General features: G+C 43.3%; 1 protein-coding gene across 3 annotated transcripts in view; it reads right to left on the bottom strand.

The window, feature by feature from the left end:
* Positions 1–19407, bottom strand: part of EIF2AK4 (eukaryotic translation initiation factor 2 alpha kinase 4) — a 3701979-nt gene that overhangs the window by 315647 nt on the left and 3366925 nt on the right. The window lies entirely within an intron of this gene.

Genomic DNA, 19407 nt, shown 5'->3' with positions numbered 1-19407 from the left:
CAGCTGCAGCTCTGGTGGAATGAGACCTACTGCCCTTGGGCACAGGTTTACCATGGTGCAAGTAGCAGAAACGGATGCAGTGGCTTATCCACTTTGAAATTGTCTGCTTTGAAATAGCCTTTCCATCTGATCCTGCAGCATATGACACTAGTAACTGCTCAGTTTTTCTTAGAGCTTTCGTCCTGCTCAAGTAGAATCTTAGCTGTCTGTGTACGTCCAAAAAATGTAGAATTCTTTCCCCTTTGTTTTGTGGATTTGGATAAAAGGTTGGCAGATGAATTGTTTGGTTAAGAGCCACAATGGAAACCACCTTAGGCATAAAAGTAGGATTTGTCCTCAGAGACGCTATGTCTAGGTGAAAAATGATAAAAGGCTCTACAGCCATGAGGGCCCTGTAGCTCTGAAACTCTTCTTGCTGAAGTAATTGCTAGCAGCAGAGCTGTCTTCCATGACAAGAACTTTATATCAACGGTCACAGCTGGTTCAAATGTTGGCAGGGTGAGCTTTTCCAACACATAATTGAGGTCCCAATGCAGGTAGTGGTGATCTTCTAGGAGGCTCCTCTAAGATACTGCTTTAGTAAAGGATGAGAAAAGATTGGTGGCTTTGTATTGTAATGAGCCGAAATGGCAGAGGCATGGATTTTGATTTATGAGAAAGATAGGCCTTTGTCAAGCATCTCAGTCAAGTATTGTAATATTTGAGGAATATGTGGTTCTGCTGTATCAGTTCCATTTGTCAGCATAAGATTTTCTAGTACTAGGCCTTCTGGCTTCCAAAATGACATCCATCACAGCTTTACTGAGAGGTGTCGTTTGTATGATTACCTGATTAGCCATGCTGCCAGGTTCAGAGTCTGTAGTTGATTGTGCAGGATCCGACTGTTTTGTTGGGACAGCAGATGTGGTCTTTGAGGCAAGGTTCAAGCTGGGTACTGAGACAGGTTCCTTAGGATTGGGTACCAGTATTGGCGGGGCCAATTCGGGGCAATTAATATCATCTTTGGCTTCTATTTTCTGACTTTTAGGAGGACCTTGAATAGAAGAGGCAGAGTAGGAAAGGCATAAACTGTTTTTAAAACTGAAGGATAGGGCGTCCACTTTCCATGCTTGTCTGTGATAAGTCCTTGTGCAGAATCTTTTCAATTGATAATTTTGAGGAGAAGACAAATAGATCTATGTTTGGGCTCCCCCATTTCTCTGTTATCATGCTGAAGACTTGTGGATTTAGTTTCCACTCATGAGGATCCATAAGATTTCTGCTTAAATCGTCTGCCAGAGTGTTTTGTTTTCCTGGCAGGAATTGAGCTTGAAGATGTATTTGGTAGGTCATAGCTGTATCCCACTGTGTCATGGCTAATCTGCAAAGGGGGTATGAGTGTGTGCCCCCTTGCTTGTTTATATACCACATGACAGTGGTGTTGTCCATCTTTATCAGTAGTTGTCCTGGATGAAGTAAGTCCTTGAAGGCTGTTAGGGCATTTTGAACAGCTAGCATCTCTTTCCGGTTGACATGTAGATGCATTTGGCTTGGTGTCCATATGCCCTGAATGCATCGTCCTGCCATGTGGGCCCCCCCAGGCATAATCTGATGCGTCTGTTGTTAAGGTTTGGCTGGCAGGGGTAGAGTGAAGGGCCATCCCATGTTTTGGTGACAGGCCTTTGCCCACCATAGAACCTCCTGTTGCAGGCAGGGAATAAGAGGAATCATTGTTTCCAGACTGTGTGAATGTTGACTCCATAAACGTTTTAGGTACCACTGAAGTTTCCTCATATGCAGCCTTGCATATGGAATTAGCAGGATGCCATGAAGCCCAGAGCCTGCAGAACTTGTCTTGCAGAAGACTGGGTTTTTGTTGCCATCAGTTTGAAGTAAGTAGTCAGTTGCCTTTGTTTGTCTGGCGTGAGGTAAGCCATCCTGGCAGTTGTATTCAAGCTTGCACCCAGGAATGTTATCTTTTGAGAGGGTACCAGTTGTGATTTCTTTTCGTTTATTGTGCACCCTAAGCATGTTAGAAGCCTTTTCACAAATGCCAGGTGTCGAAGAAGAGTGTCCTTGTTCTCTGCTTGAATGAAAGAGTCGTCCAAGTAAGAATATATTTGTATGCTTCTTTGTCTGCAAAATGCAATTACTAGTGCCAGGCACTTTGTAAAGACCCTGGGCGCAGTAGATAAGCCAAAGGGCAGTGCAGAGAATTGGTAATGCATTAAGCCTGCCTTGAATCTGAGGTATCTTCTGCATGACTGTCTTATTGGGACATGCAGGTATACCTCTTTTAGGTCTAAAGTCACCAGCCAAGCTTTCTTGCCCAGCATGGGCAAAAGCTGCTGCAAAGTCAACATCTTGAATTTTGGAATGTCCAGGTATGTGTTCAAAATCGATAAATCCAGTATTGGCCGGCAGGCCTTGTCCTTTCTGGGTACCAAGAACAGTCTTGAGTAAAAACCTTGTCCTTTTTCCTGTTCTGGTACTGTCTGAATGGCCACCATTTCCATGAGGGACGTAACCTGTTTCTGTGCCTCTGCCTGGCAGATCTGGCCAACCATTTGCCATTGGTAGTGTGTGGAAATGGAATCTGTATCCCTGTGATACAATGTTTAGTACCCACTTGTCCTGTGTTATTAACTGCCAATTTTGAGCAAAAAGTGCTAATTTTCCCCCTATGGGTGCTGTCAAAAGATAAGTGCTTGGTGTAGGCAGAGGGAAGTCATTAGGATTGCTTTCTGTAGGTTTGCGCTTTATCTCCTCCAGATTTGGAGGTGGATGCGCCCCATTGCTTTGACCTGTATGAGTCTTGCGCCTGGTATCTGGAACCCTTAGGGCATCTGGATTTGCTCCTTTGAGCTCTGTCTGACACAGGAAAGGACCGATTTTTTTGTACGCCAGTGTCTACTGAATCTTGGTGGCTGCACTTGTAAGAAGTCTTTAACAATTTGCATAGACTTAGCTTTGTCTTCAATTTTTTTAAAACCTCTTCTGCCTTAATACCAAAAAGAGAATCATGCTGTAAAGGTGCATCTAGCAATTTAGCTTTAACATGATCAGGCAAATTTTGTAACTTTAACCAGGCATGCCTCCTAATCACAGATCCAGTAACTGCGTCCCTGCAGGAGGCCTCCAAAGAATCAAAACCACATTGCAAAGTATGCTTTCCAACTTGTTCAGCTGCATGCAATAATTCCTGCACTTCTTTATTTTCTGCACATTCTGAAATCAACATAATTTTCTGTTTCAGCAATCCCATAACATGTTGCTGGTACTTAAGCATATGAAATTGACAGTTTAAGGCCCTGATTGCCAAGGATGCAGATGTATAAACCTTTTTTCCCCATCTGTCCAGTGCCCTTGAATCTCTGTCAGAGGGGGTGGGATTTTTTGCTGTTGAGGCCTTAACTCCCTTTGGACCCTGTGAAACAATTTCAGGATCAGCAACAGGGTTTCTAAATAAAAATGTATGTGAGTCAGGGACCCTGTAATATCTGTCAGGCTTACTGAGAGCCGGAGGTAAGGAGTCAGGGGTCAAGCTCGACTCCGAGAACACATCATCCACAATGTCTAAAACAGGGGGAATGGCTAAAGGCTTGTGCTGAGGGAGAAGAAGGAAATCCCTGAGCCTCTTTTTTGATTCTGAGAAGTCTTGACTCTCCCAGTGAAAATGCTCCCTGAAAGTATGCATGGTTTCTCCAAATGAATAATCCTCAGGAGGAGATGCAGATGGAATAGACTCCTCAGCATCAGAATCCTCATAGGGAGGTAAAGATAATTCCTGATCAGAAGAGGAATCAGAAGAAATAGAAACCTGATCTGAAGATTCATAATCTGCGTCTTGCCTAGGCCTCTTATCTGGAGGGGGATGGGTACCCCTGATCAAGGTAATAAGGTCTTCAGACATTTTGATCATCTGTTTTTTAGGCATAGAGGCCTGAGCATGTGGCGTCAGTTTTTTAGTTTTAGAAATTGCTTTTGTCTTTGATTTTGCAGCTGTCGTCAGTTTGATATACAAATGTTGAGGTCTGAATATACCCTCAAAAGCCGGTGCCTTCTCAGCGGCTCCGGACCCATCCGAGGGAGATATATCCGTCGGTCCAATACCTTGAGTTTCTTGCGGCATGCCGCACTCCATATGGGTGTCAGTAGAGGCCTGCGACTCGAAGGTAGCGGGTATCAGGGGCTGCGAAAGTGCCTCACCGAGTACCGGCGAACCGGCGACTGGCTTAGGAGAAGCTTCATCATCGGGTTTGGATCTCGACTGCCTTTCTCTGTCCTTTTCTTTGTGTTTTTTATGTACGGTAGTCGGATTGCTATCTGACAACATTTCTGGGTAGTTAGATCTGTTTCCAAAATACCTTGATGCAAAAATATACCGACGTTTGATAGTGGGTTGGTTAAATCTAGCACAAAACCGACAGCCAGGCATGTTGTGATCAGGGCCTAGGCAAGGAATACAGTATAAATGGAAATCCTTATGAGGTATTTGCTTCCCACATGTAATACAATTATTAACTTTCTCTGACATCGGTAAAAAGCAAGAAAAAAGTTTCCCCAATGGGGTGCTTAGCTTTAGTGAAGACTTTGGTTCTGAAACTCAAACTCGAGTATTTCAGTAGTTGGCCGACCGGCACTTGCGAAATGCTTCTGCTTCGGGCACCGCGCGGCAAGAAAGTCTAAAGAAAATGGTGTTGGCTGCATGTTTTACACCCCTGATGACCTGATATCACGGAAGAGAAGACAGCAACCGACGCAGGACCCAAGACTTTGGAATTCAGGCTAACTGAGGGCAACCTGCCACCAGATTACCCAAATGTAATGACTGCAACAGTGAAACACGAAGAACAAGTACCAGTCGGCCGACTACTGAAATACTCGAGTTTGAGTTTCAGAACCAAAGTCTTCACTAAAGCTAAGCACCCCAGGGGTCCAGGGAAGTAAATAGTGTGGGAAGAAATAGCCAGGGAATTGTTATGGCTAGGCTTGTACAGGCTCTAGGGCTGATAGCCTAGTACCAACCTATGAACATCTACTAAAATACTGCTTTACAGAAAATGGATAAAGGATACTCTCTATCACCTGCTTACCACATTCCAAAGAGGCTTAATATCTTCCCTTTTTGTCTCTTTTCCACCATGTAAGCTGGCCACTGAGCTTCCAAACTATTAGTCCAGCCCATTTATTCCTCAATCCTAGAGTAAGAGCACACTGGGTAGTATCAAAGAGGCAGACATTGTGGTATGTGTCTCCTCTCTAGCACCCTGGCAATAACAACATCTGTTTGGGTCCTAAACTAAAGTTATGTACTTGCAATAATGAATGACCCATGTTGTCTGTCTCTGTACAATCTGCAGGTTACTGGATTTGACTCCGATCTGGTGCCAGCCACAACCTCAAGACTTCAACTTGCTGGGCTCTGCCTCCCCTACCCACAATTCTCTGCTTCCCTCGAAATTGCCCCCTTTTCAATCCAGCAGCAAAGTATATTTTCCATATAAAGGGGAGGACAAAGGACAGAAAAGGAAAGGGAAAAAAAAACTCTCCCACTCAGTCATCTTAGGAGAAGACACTTGCTAAAAAAAAAAAAAAAGGGGGGGGGTTGAAGCAGGCAGAGACAGACAATAATTCATTATTGTAAGTACATAACTTGTGTATCCGTTGTTGTCTACTCTGCCTGGCTTCAGCCTGTGACACAGTCTCTCCATCCACTTAAAACCCCCTGGAAGGATCTACGGATTGATATTCCGCAATACGAAGGAGCCAAAAGAAGCCCTGGACCTACACTGAATAATGAGCTTGTAGTTAAAAGCAAAGGTGTGAGGGCCCACTCAAGTCCCAGCTGCACACTCATTATCCAAGGAATCTCTAGAAAAAAATCTGCAGAAAGTAGTCATGGCTGTACTGGAGTGACCTGTAGGTTTGCCACACAAAGTTTTACCTCTCAAGGCATACTCAAAGGAAATACAGTCTGACAGCCACTTGGATAATGTCACCTTAGACACAGGTTTACCTAACCTGAATTTCGAGAAGGAAGCACACAGTTGATCAGATTTTCTGAAAGACTGTTCTGCCTGGGTATAATCTCAATTGTCTGGGCATATTGAAACAATGCAGCAAATATTCTCCCTTGTTTGAAAAATTAGGAAAAAATACAGGAAGATGAATGGATCTATTCAAATTACTCTCAGTGGCAAACTTAAGGAGGAAAAAAGAGTTCATGCAAAGGGAGATCTTATCTTTGTAGAACATCAAATGAGGAGTAATGGCCAAAGCTTGCAACTCAAACATTTGACTAGCCAAGGTAACAGCCAGCAGGAAAAAGTCATCCAAGATAACAACTTCAGATGTGGCATAGCAGAAGGCTCAAAAGGACACCCTGCAAGGATTTGCAACATGAAATGTAAATCCCATGGAAGAACAGGTTCCTGAATTGGGGGGTGAACAAAAGAAATACACCCTTGAGGAACACACAAGAAATTTTCAGAGCAGCTAACGGAAGATTATCTCTGCCAACATAAAAGATATTGCTGCCAGTTGCACCTTAATTGTATAAAAAGCAGAACTCAAATTAAACAATATGGTGAGAAAATCTAAAACTGATACTAACGGAGCGGAAAAAGGATCAAAACCTTGAGAACCTGCCCACACTGCAAAGTGCTTCAATTTACTTCAGGACATTATCCAAGTTGATAGCCTTTGGGACAAGGACAAAATATGAACAACACTGTTTGAAAGCTTGGGATTCCTGTCCATCAAGGGACCTGGAGAAACCATGTGTTTAACTTGAGGGATTGTAGTTTGGGTGGATCCAGACTCAATGGATGAGACATGAGGCCTGGAATGGGATACAGAGGGGGCATATCAGAAGAGGACACAGAAATGGGAACTACACCTGACGAGGCCAGGAGGGGGTTAGGAGGATCACTCTCATTCTGCAATGGGCTGCCTTCAGAAGAAACCTTATTATCAGGGGAACAGGAGGATAAGTGTACAGGAGACCCATTGACCAAACATACATGAAAGCGTCTCTGGGTGACTACCCCTGAGAAGGGACTAAGGCATAATAGCTGCTGCATTTGGTGTTATAGGGGGAAGCAAAAAGGTCGCAAAGTGGAGTGCAACAGTGCTGAAAACTCTAAGCCACTACTCTTGGATTCACAGACCACCAGGGAGGAAAGAGAATATTCCTGCTCAAACAGTCAGCAAGAATGTTGGATTTACCTGGGATGTACACTGAAATCAGAAACTGCTGAGATGAGATCGCCCACTGCCAAACCCTCATGGCCTCTCAACAAAGAGGATAAAAATGTGTTCCTCCACTTGTTCAGATACCAGACAATGGACATATTATCCATCTAGATCAAAAGTAAACATCTGGGGAGGACATTCTGATGAGCCACAATGCAAGGAGGACATTCCTCATCTCCAGGACACTGATGTGAACTCCGACCTAATACCAACCTATGAACCTCTGTAGAAGACTAGGTCCTTCGAACAGTCCTCCCTTTGAAATGTAGTCCCACCTGAGAAGGGAGGCATCTGTGGTGACCATAGCCAAAGGATGGGGAAGAACGTTTTCTCATTGATCACTAAAGGCAACTGCAACCACCACCAAATCTGACTTTGACAAACCTTTGTCACCTGACAGGGAAGTCCATGGGATAAGTTAAACAGGACCCACTGCACCGGGACAGTCCACTGCAGAGTTCTCATATGGTCCCTTGCTAAGGGTACCAACCCTATGGAAGCTGCCATTGAGGCCCAAGAGCTTCAAAACCACAGCTCAGATACTGTTTGAGATCATATGCTAATTACAATGGAGCTTAGCAGTTTGGGGGATGATATCCAAGTGGAAACCTATGAACTGTAATGTCTTGACAGGTTATACACTTGACTTCTGATAACTGAAAGTTATGCCCAAATGGCCACACAACTGGAGTAAGATTTCCCTGGCCATGATCAGAGAGGCTGTCATGGGGGCAAATAAGGAGCCAACTGTCCAGGTATGAAAAGACCTGAAATGCTTGCAGCCACAGCCAGGCTGCCATAACTGCCATGCACTTGGTAAACATCTGGGGGGGGGGGGGTTCACTGAGAGTGAATAGCAGAGCTCTGCCTGAAAATGAATGTTCCTCAGCCAGAAGTGTAGGCACCTCCTGGGCTGCAAAGTCATCTTGATATAATGATAGGCATCCTTGAGGTCTATCGAGCACATCCAATTGTACTTCCTCGACACAGGTAGAACAGACTTGCACTATGATCATCTGGAATTTGGTTTGTTTTGCAAAGGGATTTAATTTGCTCAGTTCCAAAAGCCTGAGCTCATTGTTCTTTTTTGGCACTAAAAAGAACTTTGAGTAGGCACTGGATCCTCGTTGGTCTGACGGGACCTCTTGGATGACTCCATTTGCTAGCAGCTTCTGAATTTCCAATACTGCCTGCTGTCTATGATAGGTTGGAATGTCTGGGAGACATTTGTGACTGAAACTTGGAATTTCTAAAAAGGGAATGGTATAACCTCTGGATACGACTCAACACCCACTCATCTGAGGTAATGGCCTCCCAAGCAATCTCTAGGTGCCTCCAGAGCAGGACAGTCAAGCAACCCTTCAGATCACTGGAAGGGCCTGCTGGAGAAATCTCTTTGAAAACCCTGATTTTGCAGACAACCCTCTACCCTGAGAGGGTGACCCCCATTATGGCTGCCCCCACCACCATGGCAGGAACCCCGGGAAAGTGCATCCTGGGAAGGTTGCTGCAATATTCTAAAAAAGAGGCATCTGCCACCTTGCGATTCTTTGATAAGGTTTGTTCAGGGATAGCAAAACACACTGACAGTAGACAGCATCTTCCCATCTTGCTCATTCCTGGTAAGAGTGTCTTTAATTTTAGGGCCAAACAAAGAAGAGCCATCAAAAGTGCATGTCTAAATGATGCCTTGAAGCAATCTGCAAAACTGAACAACTGCATTCCAAGCATGGCATCACATGTCAATGCCATGCCAGCTGCTCGGGATACTCTGTTGGCTGCATTAGAAATGAGCCTCATGGAGACACTGGTACTAGACAAAACAGTGGACACTGGAGTCTCCAGTGTATTCTATGCCTCTGGAGACCACTATGTTTTGACATTCCTACACACAAGATCACGTTGAAGCCTTGTCAAGTAGGAAAGGTAGTTAAGTGTCCATAAAGTAAATGTTGCTGAGGCATAAAACTGCTTCCTTACATGGTCCAAAGCCAGAGACTCTCTATTTGGGGGATGGGGATGGGGTGAACTGAGGAACTCTTCTTGGAGATTTCCTTCTTTGTGGTGACTGCCACCACAACCACATCCACAGGTGGACCATTACTCCAGTCCAGCTGATCCTTGGGAGCAACAAGATTTTTCTCAGGCTTCTTTGGGATGGGCTCCACTGCGTTGGGTTCCTTCCATAGGTCCTGGGACAAAATCTATGTACTCATCTGGAGGGGGAACCACCCAGGGCGTTAATGAGCCCACACTGAAGGCCTAAAAAAATACTGGCTCCTCTGGAGAAGGGGCTTTGGCAGTCCAGCCCCTGCACTGGTAAAGAAGCCCCAAAATATCACAAAAGGAAGTGTAATTGTACTGTAACTTGGGGGGGGGGCACTCTCCTTGCTCCAGGACAGTATCCTCAGGAAGGGACTCCTCAGGGAAGTCCAAGTGCTTCCTCTTGCACCGTCTCTTATCAGAGACTTCCCACTCCAGCAAATCCAGAGGAGAGAGGGATGAGGTAGAAACACTAGCAAGGGGGTTGAATTGAAAGCCAACCATCATGGGCTGTCCCCAGAGCAGATTGATGATTGGTCACAGGCAAATATGAAAAGGGGGAGAAAACACCAGCTGAAGATGGCTGACCCATCTCCTTACTGCAGAAGATCCTCTCCATGACAGCTATGCCCTACCCCAACACTGAGACCAGGGCCAAGCTGTCGAGGGCTGATGCCCCAACAGGGAAGGATGAACCCGAAGTAGGGATCATCGACCACAACCCAGAAAACACCAGCCTCAGTGCAATGGCTCCAAAGGTAACTCGGCTCTGATGCAGCCAGAGTCGGAGATCAAGGTGGCAGTTGAAGCCAAACACAGCCAAGTCATTAGATTCCCACCGAGAGGGTGGAAACACAACTGGGCCTGAAGATGACCTTATATCCAAAGGGTCTGAGGAAGGAAACCAATATGATGAAGCCAAGGTTTTGGGAAGTACTCCCAGATCTAAAGAAATACGGCCTAACTGCATCTGAAGCAAAAAAGTGGCCGGCACAATAAATGAGAAATAATTAGCATAAATATTTATTGGCAAAACATACCAGTTTCAGCTCTAAGCCTCCTTCAGTGTACTTAAATCCACCAAAGTTAAACAACTTTTTAAATAAACAGTGCACCAATCATGTACATTATTCAACACAATGTTTAAAGAGATACAAAACAATTCACTCAGGTTTATACTGACATTAACATAACAGCTTACAATATACACATCCTGAGTGAGGATGAGACTAGAAACCTGCAAAAGTGAAAAATGTAAAGATATAAAAAGTAAAAATGAAAAAATCATTATAGACTAACATTTAACAATTTTCTTAAAGTTGTTCATTTAAACCAGGTAAGAAAAGACCGCCCAGTTTAATAATCCAGCTACGTTCTTTGTTATTAAGAATGTTGTGCCAACTAGCTTTCATATTTCTATTACCAAAAATTCAGTCTATGACAGTGAATTTAACGCTTGCTGTTGGATTTTGTACAAAGTGTTTGTATAAAGCATTTGAAATATTTTTATTTCTGATGCAGCTCAAATGTTCCGATACCCATAATTTAAGTGTCATAGAGGTTTGGCCAATATGAAAAGCAGAACAAGTACAGGTCACAAGATATATATTCCAATCAGTGCTGCAATTAGCAAAAGTATTATTATGAAAAAATTTTGGAGTACTTCTGTTAGTAAATTCTTTAGTTTTACTAACATACTTGCAAAAGGTACAATGACCACAAGGAATACAACCAGACAAGACCCCACCTTCAAGTGTCCCTTGTTGTAGTGTACTAGATGGTGAATTGTGTTTATTATGATTCAAAAAAACCACCCAGTGTTTTTAATTTTATTTTACATTTGTTTACCGGGAAAGTCCGACTGGATATATGTCCATTTTCAGCAGAGGCCTGGGGAGAAAAGCTCCAGAAAGCAGAGTACAAATACATTAGGAACAAAAGAAACATTTAGAGATAAGTATAATATGCAGTTTTCAGTAGGGTTACAAACATAGATAACATCAAAATCATACGGCTTCAACTTCAGACAATAATACACACAGTTATGGGCTAAGTACCTTCAAGAATTCATACACTTATAAGAGTATATGATTGAAATGCTTAAGGAGAGTTTGCAGGAACAGCAGGTGGTGATTAGTCGGGGTTTAAGCAGGGACACTGTCAATGCTGTTGGAAGTATAGTTTGAGGCTTTTTTTGAACTGGGTTATGGAGGATTGGTGAATAAGTTCGGCAGGTAGCATATTCCAAGTTTTGCCTACTGAGTTGGCAAATAGAGAGTTCCCAGCCACATTTATGCTCTTAGTTGTTAGTACCAGCAGTTTGTCAGCAGAGTGTAGTGACCTCAGGTTGCTGTACGGTTTGATGATCTTATTTAGTGCTGGTGTTTTTTCGGGTTGATATAGTATTTTGTGGGTTATTATAAGTTGGTTGTATCGGAGAAGACTGGGCCACTCCAGCCATCCTAGTTGAGTTAGGTTGATGCAATGGTGGGTCCTAGAGGTAGCACCTGTAGCAAATCTAGCAATATGGTTGCAACAACTAGCACATTTAGTAAGGGTGGCTTGGTTCAGGTTAGTGAAGAGGGGGGAGGCATAAAGGAGGTAGATAGTAGGTGGGACTGAGTGATAGTGGTTCTTGCAAAAGGAGTGAGGAAGGGTTTGATCCTGTATAGGGAGCCCAGTTTTTTGTTGACAGATTTGATGGTTTGATTGACATGGATATCATATTTTAGGGCGTTATCGACTGTGACGCCCAGGAGTTGTGTGTGAGTATATAATAGTGCCATTGTTGGAACTTATAGTAAAGAATGGTGAGGAGGATTTGCAGGTGGGGGAAAAGATGAGCAGTTTAGTTTTGTTGGGGTTTAATAGAAACTGATTGTTTTCAAACCATTTTTCTACATCATTGAAAGTATTCTGGGTTAGGTCATAAGCTCAGTTGAGGAGGAGGCGGTACATATTAAAGTACAGTCGTCCACATATCAGATGCAGGTGGCCTTGAGAGTGATGGTGGCTAGGTCATTGATAAAGACTGAGAAGAGTAGTGGTCCTAGTATGGAGCCTTGGGGGAACGCCTAGAGTAATGGGTAGACGTGTGGATAGGGTATTCTACCATAAAACTGCTTGTTGTCTATCAGACAGGTAAGACTGGAACCATTTAATAGAGCTACTATTCAGTGACAATTCCTTCAGGGTACGGAGAAGCAGTTGGTGACTGACCACATCAAAGGTCTTAGAGAGAGCTGAGGTAAGTTAGTTATTGTTTCATTTGATGTTGATAGAGTTAGAGAAGGATAGGAGGGCTGATGTGGTGCTGTGGTGTGGCCTAAAACCATGCTGAGAGTTGTCCAGTAGTTTATTTTGGGTGAGATAGTGTATTAATTGGTTGTGGACGCACTTTTCCATAATTTTGGCCAGTGGTGATATTATGGCTATTGGTCGGAAGTTTGAAAGATCTAATTAATTCCCTCCTTTACGAAGGGGAATGACATGGGAAACCTTCCAGAGAAAGGGGATAGTGGCTTCATCAAGGTACGTTTTTTTATGATCGAGACATGGTATGCAATGGCATCTGCCCCTTTTTGTAAATATTAAGGTGGGAGGAGATTAGCTGCCAGGGTAGTGGGCTTTAGTTTGTTAATTAGAGATCAGATGGTCAATGTAGATATAGGTTGGAAAATGAAAGGGAGTGGGGTAGTGGTAGTGGAAGTGTTTTGAAAGGAGCTGGTGGGGCGTAGTTGGCTAGCTAGTGATTGGATGGTTTTAGTAAAAAAAAGTGTTAATGATATTAGCAGTTTCCTCTGGGGTTTTAAGGTTGCATGTTGAGGGGGTGGGGGTGGAGGTTTGGCCATGGTGGAGCAATTTGTTTATGCCTGCCCATAACTTTTAAGGTTTGTTCTGGTGTTTTTGCTGAAGGTGTTGACAGAAATTTTTTTTATCTAACAATGTGGCTTTCTTGGTATCATTCCTTAATTGTCGAAATTTAATATGGTCAAATGGGTCTTTGGAGGTGCGCCAATTATCCCATGCTTTATTTCTTGCTATGATTTTGGTCTTGGTTACTTTAGAGAGCTAGGGGGCAGTCTTAGTTTTGGCTCTGAGGATGCGGATAGGAGTGTGGGAGTCTAGAATGGAGAGGAATTTCAAATTAAAATAGTCTACAGCATCACCTAGTGGAAGTTCTTTAAGTATGGTCCAATTGCATGCTCTGAGTTCATTCTGAAAGTCAGTGGAGTTAAAGTTCTTGTTGTTTCTGAGAGATTAATATAGAACTTGGTGGTGGTTATCTACTTTATGCTTAATGATGTAAGTGAACAGGTGGTCACTTATATCATCTGGGAGGGTACCCATGTTAACTGGTCTGGATGGTTGTTGATAAGAATCCAGTCCACGATACTGCCTTTGTAGTTGGATTTGTTTATTCTGGTGGGTGAGGATACAAGTTAGGTATAGCCATGAAGGTTTATATGGGTAGTGGGACATTCAGAGGAACAATTGTTCCACTCAATATTAACGTCTCCTAACACCATAGTATCTTGGGGGGGGGGGGTTGGAAAGCCATTGGAGAAAGTTTTCTAGGGTAATTGCATTGTTGCCTGAAGGGATATAAATGCAGGCAATGAATATAGTTTTACTTTTGTTAAGCTGTAGTTTGCAAACTAGGGCTTCTGCATTATTGAACAAGGGGAGGGGGTTTGTTGTGGGGCTAGTGTGATATCTATTGTGTTTTTAAACATAACTGCTACTCCTCCACCTTTCCTGGTGTTTCGGTCTAGTCTAAGTATGTTGTACTCTGGTGGGATAACCTCATCATTTTTAGTTCCTGGTTTTAGCCAGGTTTTTCCTCTACTTAAGGAAAAGTGACACTTATCATTCAGCATATTCAAAAGACGTTCATCTGCCATTAAAATGTTCCAATGTTTGTGAATCAGGTTCATAAACCTATGTGTATTGTATGCATAGGTTGTATTGAATCTAATTGCGTCATATTTCTTCCTATTGTGCTGTTGGTATTGTAATAGATTATTCCTATCTTGGGTGCAGGCTAAATTACTGGCCTGAATGACCTGACCTGACATTTTTGATAGCCAGAATCTAGTAACTAAATCTTGCTTCTGATGTTCAAAAGCCTCTGTGCTCGAGCAGATACGACGTATTCTAAGAAATTGAATTTTAGGAATATTGCGTATAATGTGTTTTGGATGACAACTGGATTCTAGTAGTAGGCTATTAGAGCTCGATTGTTTTCTATACATATCACTAGAAAGAGTGCCATCCTCTAGACGGGTTATTTGGACATCCAAAAAAGAAATGGAATTCACATTGTAATGTAGTGTGAATGCAATACCCCTCTTGTTTTTATTGAGGTAATTAACAAATTCTTGAAGATATCCAGAGTCAGCTCTCCAAATGAGCCAGCAATCATCGAGACATCTTCACCAAATGTCAATTTCATCTAGGAATAGATTGTGATCATAAATAATTTGTGGTTCCAAATAACCCATAAACAGATCGGCATACATAGGTGCAAAAGATGCAATCATCACAGTTCCCTTTAACTACAAATAGCACTTCTTATTAAAATAAACACGTTTTTGGTTAAAACATGTTCAGCAAGACATACCAGAAACGTACTGAAACCAGGACTATATATAGGAATGCGTTCCAACCAATATTGTACGACAGTTAAGCCTGCCCAGTTGGGTATACTGATACATAATGATTTAACATCTAACATACACATGATCCATCCTGGTTCAAGTTGAGAATCCGAAATAATATTCAAAAACTGGGTGGTGTCTTTGATTCCAGCTCTGACACCTCTAAGTAGGGGCTTGAGATGAACAGTCAAAAAGCAGAAAGAGGTTCTGTCAGAGATCCATGATCGGACACAATTGGTCTACCTGGTGGTAAATATAGATGTTTATGCATTTTGGGGAGCAGATACAAACGCTGTGGTAAAGGCTCCATAGCAGTTAAATGGCTTAAACTTTGTTTGCTAATTATGCCCTCACTTAAAGCCACATGTAGAAAATTTTCAATTTCATCTTTAAACTTTTGAGTGGGATCAGTAGTCATATCGGCATAGAACCTACCATCAGAAAGCTGTCTGCTTCTGCCAAATACATAGACGGATCAAGAAAGTACAGTTGTGTACACTTACCATAAATGTAGATGTTCGAGTGTATTCACTGTTGCAGTCATTACATTTGGGTAATCGGCTTGCAGGTTGCCCTCAGTTGGCCTGATTAACAAAGTCTTGGGTCCTGCGTCGGTTGCTGTCCCTTCTTCCATGACGTCAGGTCGTCAGGGGTATAAAACATGCAGCCGACGCCATTACATCAGTTTTTCTTGCCCCAGATGTCAGGTGCCCCCGATAGTGGGGAGCAAATAAACATAAAAACAAAAAGGTATACCTCCAACAAAAAGCAAATACACCAAAAAGGCTTTTAAGCATAGTAAAGGAAAGTAGAGGTATAGCCAGAAGAAATTAGGGGGCTGGAGGGAGTGTAACCAGGACTGCAGCAGTGAATACACTCGACCTTATACATTTATGGTAAGTGTACACAACTGTACTATGTTCTTTGTGTTTCACTGTTGCAGTCATTACATTTGGGTAGATTCCCAAAGCTATGGTTGGGAAAAGGAGTTTATATAACATTAGGGCCAGCTATAAGGTCCTGCAAGACAGCAGTTGCAAAGCCAGCTCTGGATTTAGAGAAAACTGGCAAATGATAATGCTTGGTGAAAGTATGTACAGAACTCCAGGTAGCAGCTTCTAGGATGTCCCTGGTAGGAACAACCTCTGAGGAAGGCTGCAGAAGTAGATGCAGCCCTGGTGGAGTAAAATCTGATCCCCTGGGGGATAGGTTTTCCATGGTGCTTACAGCAGAAATTAATGCAATGGCTTATCCATTTAGAAATGGTTTGTTTTGAAATTGCCTTCCCCGCTGCCCCTGCAGCAAATGCTACCAGCAGTTGTTCAGATTTTCTTCGAGGTTTAGTCCTGTCCAAGTAGAATCTAAGTTGTCTGTGCACATCCAATGCAGAATCCGTTCCCCCTTGTTCTGTGGATGGGAAAGAAGGTTGGCAAATGAATGGACTGATTAAGAGCCACACTGGATACCACTTTGGGTATGAAGGATGGATTGGTCCCGAGTGTCACCCTGTCCGCATGAAAGATGATGAAAGGCTCCACTGCTATAAGGGCCTGTAATTCAGATATCCTTCTAGGTGAAGTGATTGCTAAAAGGAAAGCTGTTTTCCAAGAAAGAAATTTTAAGTCTGCAGTAGCAGCTGGCTCGAAAGGAGGTAGAGTGAGTTTCTCCAATACAAAGTTAACGTCCCAGGCAGGGGTCGGAGCTCTCCTGGGTGGTCTCATGTTTATGGCCCCTCTGAGGTACTGCTTGAGCAGAGGATGAGAGAAGAGGGGAGGTTCTGTGTTACAATGAGCTGAAACGGCTGAGGCGTGAATTTTAATGGAGGAAAAAGACAGGCCCTTGTGAAGCATCTCAGTTAAGTATTGCAAAATCTGAGGCAAATTGGGCGCTGCTGTGCTCATCCCTTGAGACTGGTTCTAGGCACAGAATCGTTTCCATTTTTTAACATAAGATTTTCTAGTACTAGGTCTCCTTGCCTCTAAAACGACATCCATCACAGGTTTACTGTGGGATGATAAGGGTGATTGTAAGTGATTAGCCAGGCTGCAAGGTTCAATGTTGGAAGCTGTGGGGGCAGAATTTGGTTCTCCTGCTGAGACAGCAGGGAAGAGGTCTGAGGCAGGTGCCATGGAGATAACTGCGACACACTGCGCAGGAGGAGGTACCAGTGTTGGTGCGGCCAGTCTGGAGCAATCAAGATCATCCTTGGTTTGTCCTGTTTGACTTTTAGTAGAACTTTGGAGAGCAGAGGCAGCGGGCTGAAGGCGTAGATTGATTGTTTTTACCAGCTGAAGGACAGAGCATCTATTTCCAGGCTTGTTTGTGGGGAGTCCTTGTGCAAAACTTGTCCAACTGGTAGTTCTGGGGGGAGGCACATAGATCTATGTCTGGGCTCCCCCATTCGCTTGTCAAAAATCCTTGGTTCCAGTTTCCACTTGAGTGGGTCCATGAGGTTTCTGCTTAGTCCATCTGCCAGTGTATTTAATTTTCCTGGCAGGAATTGAGCTTGTAGGTGCACTTGGTAGCTCAAGGCTGTGTTCCACAATGCCATGGCTAGTCTGCAGAGGGGGTAGGAATGTGTACCCCCCTGCTTGTTTGTACGACATAACCGTGGTGTTGCCCGTCTTGTGTCCTGGAAGAATGTAGTCCTTGAAGGCTGTCAGAGCATTCTGTACAGCTAACATTTCTTTTTATTGATATGTAGGTGCATTTGACTTGGGTTCCATTTGCCATGAATGAACTTCCCTGCCAAGTGAGCCCCCATGCATAGTCTGATGCATCTGTTGTTAGGGTTTGGGCAGCAGGGGGTAGTGTGAATGGTAGTCCCTTGTTTTGGTGGCAGGCCTCTGCCCACCAGAGGAACTTTAGGCATAGGCAAGGTATGACAGGAATCATTGTTTCCAGGCTGTGAGAATGTTGACTCCATAGGCTTTTTAGATACCACTGTAGTTTCCTCATATGCAGTCTTGCATATGGAATTAGAAGAATGCAGGAGGCCATAGACACCAAGGCTTGCAGTATTTGTCTTGCAGATAGCAGGGTTTTTGTGGCCACTTGTTTGAAATAGGTTACCAAATGAATTTGCTTTTCTGGCATGAGGTAAGCCATCTGGGAAGTTGTATTCAAGCTTGTTCCCAGGAATGCAATTTATTGACAGGGTACCCAGTTGTGATTTCTTTTCATTTATGGTGTACCCCAGACAAGTTAGAACCCTTTTTACAAACACCAGATGATTCAAAAGTATGCCCTAGCTTTCTGCCTGAATTAGACAATCGTCCAGGTATGGGTATATTTGAATACTTCTTTGCCTGCAAAATGCAATAACTGGAGTCAGGCACTTTGTGAATACCCTGGGCACAGTAGACAAGCCAAAGGGCAGTGCAGAGAACTGATAATGCATGCAGCCTGCTTTGAAGAGTAGGTATCTTCTGCAAGATTCCCTGATTGGGATGTGCAGGTATGCTTCTTTTAAATCTAGTGTTGCCAACCAGGCGTCTTTGCCTAGCATAGGAAGCAACTGGTGAAGAGTCAGCATCTTGAATTTTGGAATCTCCAGAAAGGTGTTTAGAGTAGACAGGTCCAGGATTGGACGCCATGATTTGTCTTTTCTGGGTACCAGAAAAAGTCTCGAGTAGAAACCTTGTCCCTTTTCCTCTTCTGGTACCAGTTGAATAACCCCCATGCTTAAGAGGGAAAGTACTTGTTTTTGAGCCTCTGCCCACTGATTTGGGGGCAGGTCTGGCCACCCATTTTGTTCTGGCAACGTTTGGAAATGAAATCTTTATCCCTGGGACACTATATTTAAAACCCATTTGTCCTGGGTTATGAGTTCCCAGTTCTTTGCATGAAGAGTAATGTTACCCCTCAAAGGGGCGGTCAAAAAATAAGTGCTTGGGAATTTTAAAAGGAAGTCATTGAGACTGTTTACTATAGGGGGGTGTCTTGTTATTTCCAGATTTGGAAGTGGAGGCCCCCCACTGCTTAGTTCTGAGAGTCCCCTGGGACTGAAACATGGGGTTTTTGCTGTGTCTGGGTTTGGCTTGAGAAGACCTGGAAGGGACTGGAAAGGACCAGTTCTTCGTATGTCAGTGCCTACTAAATCTAGAAGGTTGCACTTGTAAAAAATCTTTAACAGTTTGCATAGATTTAGCTTTATCTTCCATCTTTTTAAGACCTTCTTCAGCCTTGTTGCCAAACAGGCGGTCCTAATTTAAAGGAGCATCCAACAATTTAGCTTTAACATGATCAGGCAAAGATTGCTCCTTAAGCCAAGCATGCCTTCTAAACACAGACCCAGTAACAGCAGCCCTGCAAGAGGCCTCTAAAGAATCAAAACCACATTGCAAAGTATGTTTTCCAACTTGTTCAGCAGAATGCATTAAGTCCTGTAAATCTTTATTTTCCACACAGTCAGGAATCAACATCATTTTCTGTTTAAGCAGTCCAATTACATGTTGCTGATATTTTA

The sequence above is a fragment of the Protopterus annectens genome, chromosome 6.part0 (genome assembly GCF_019279795.1).
Source record: "Protopterus annectens isolate FY-2018-M chromosome 6.part0, PAN1.0, whole genome shotgun sequence".
Classification (NCBI taxonomy): Eukaryota; Metazoa; Chordata; order Ceratodontiformes; family Protopteridae; genus Protopterus; species Protopterus annectens.
Note: the sequence above shows the minus strand (reverse complement) of the source record. Positions and strands in the feature narration are given on the sequence as shown.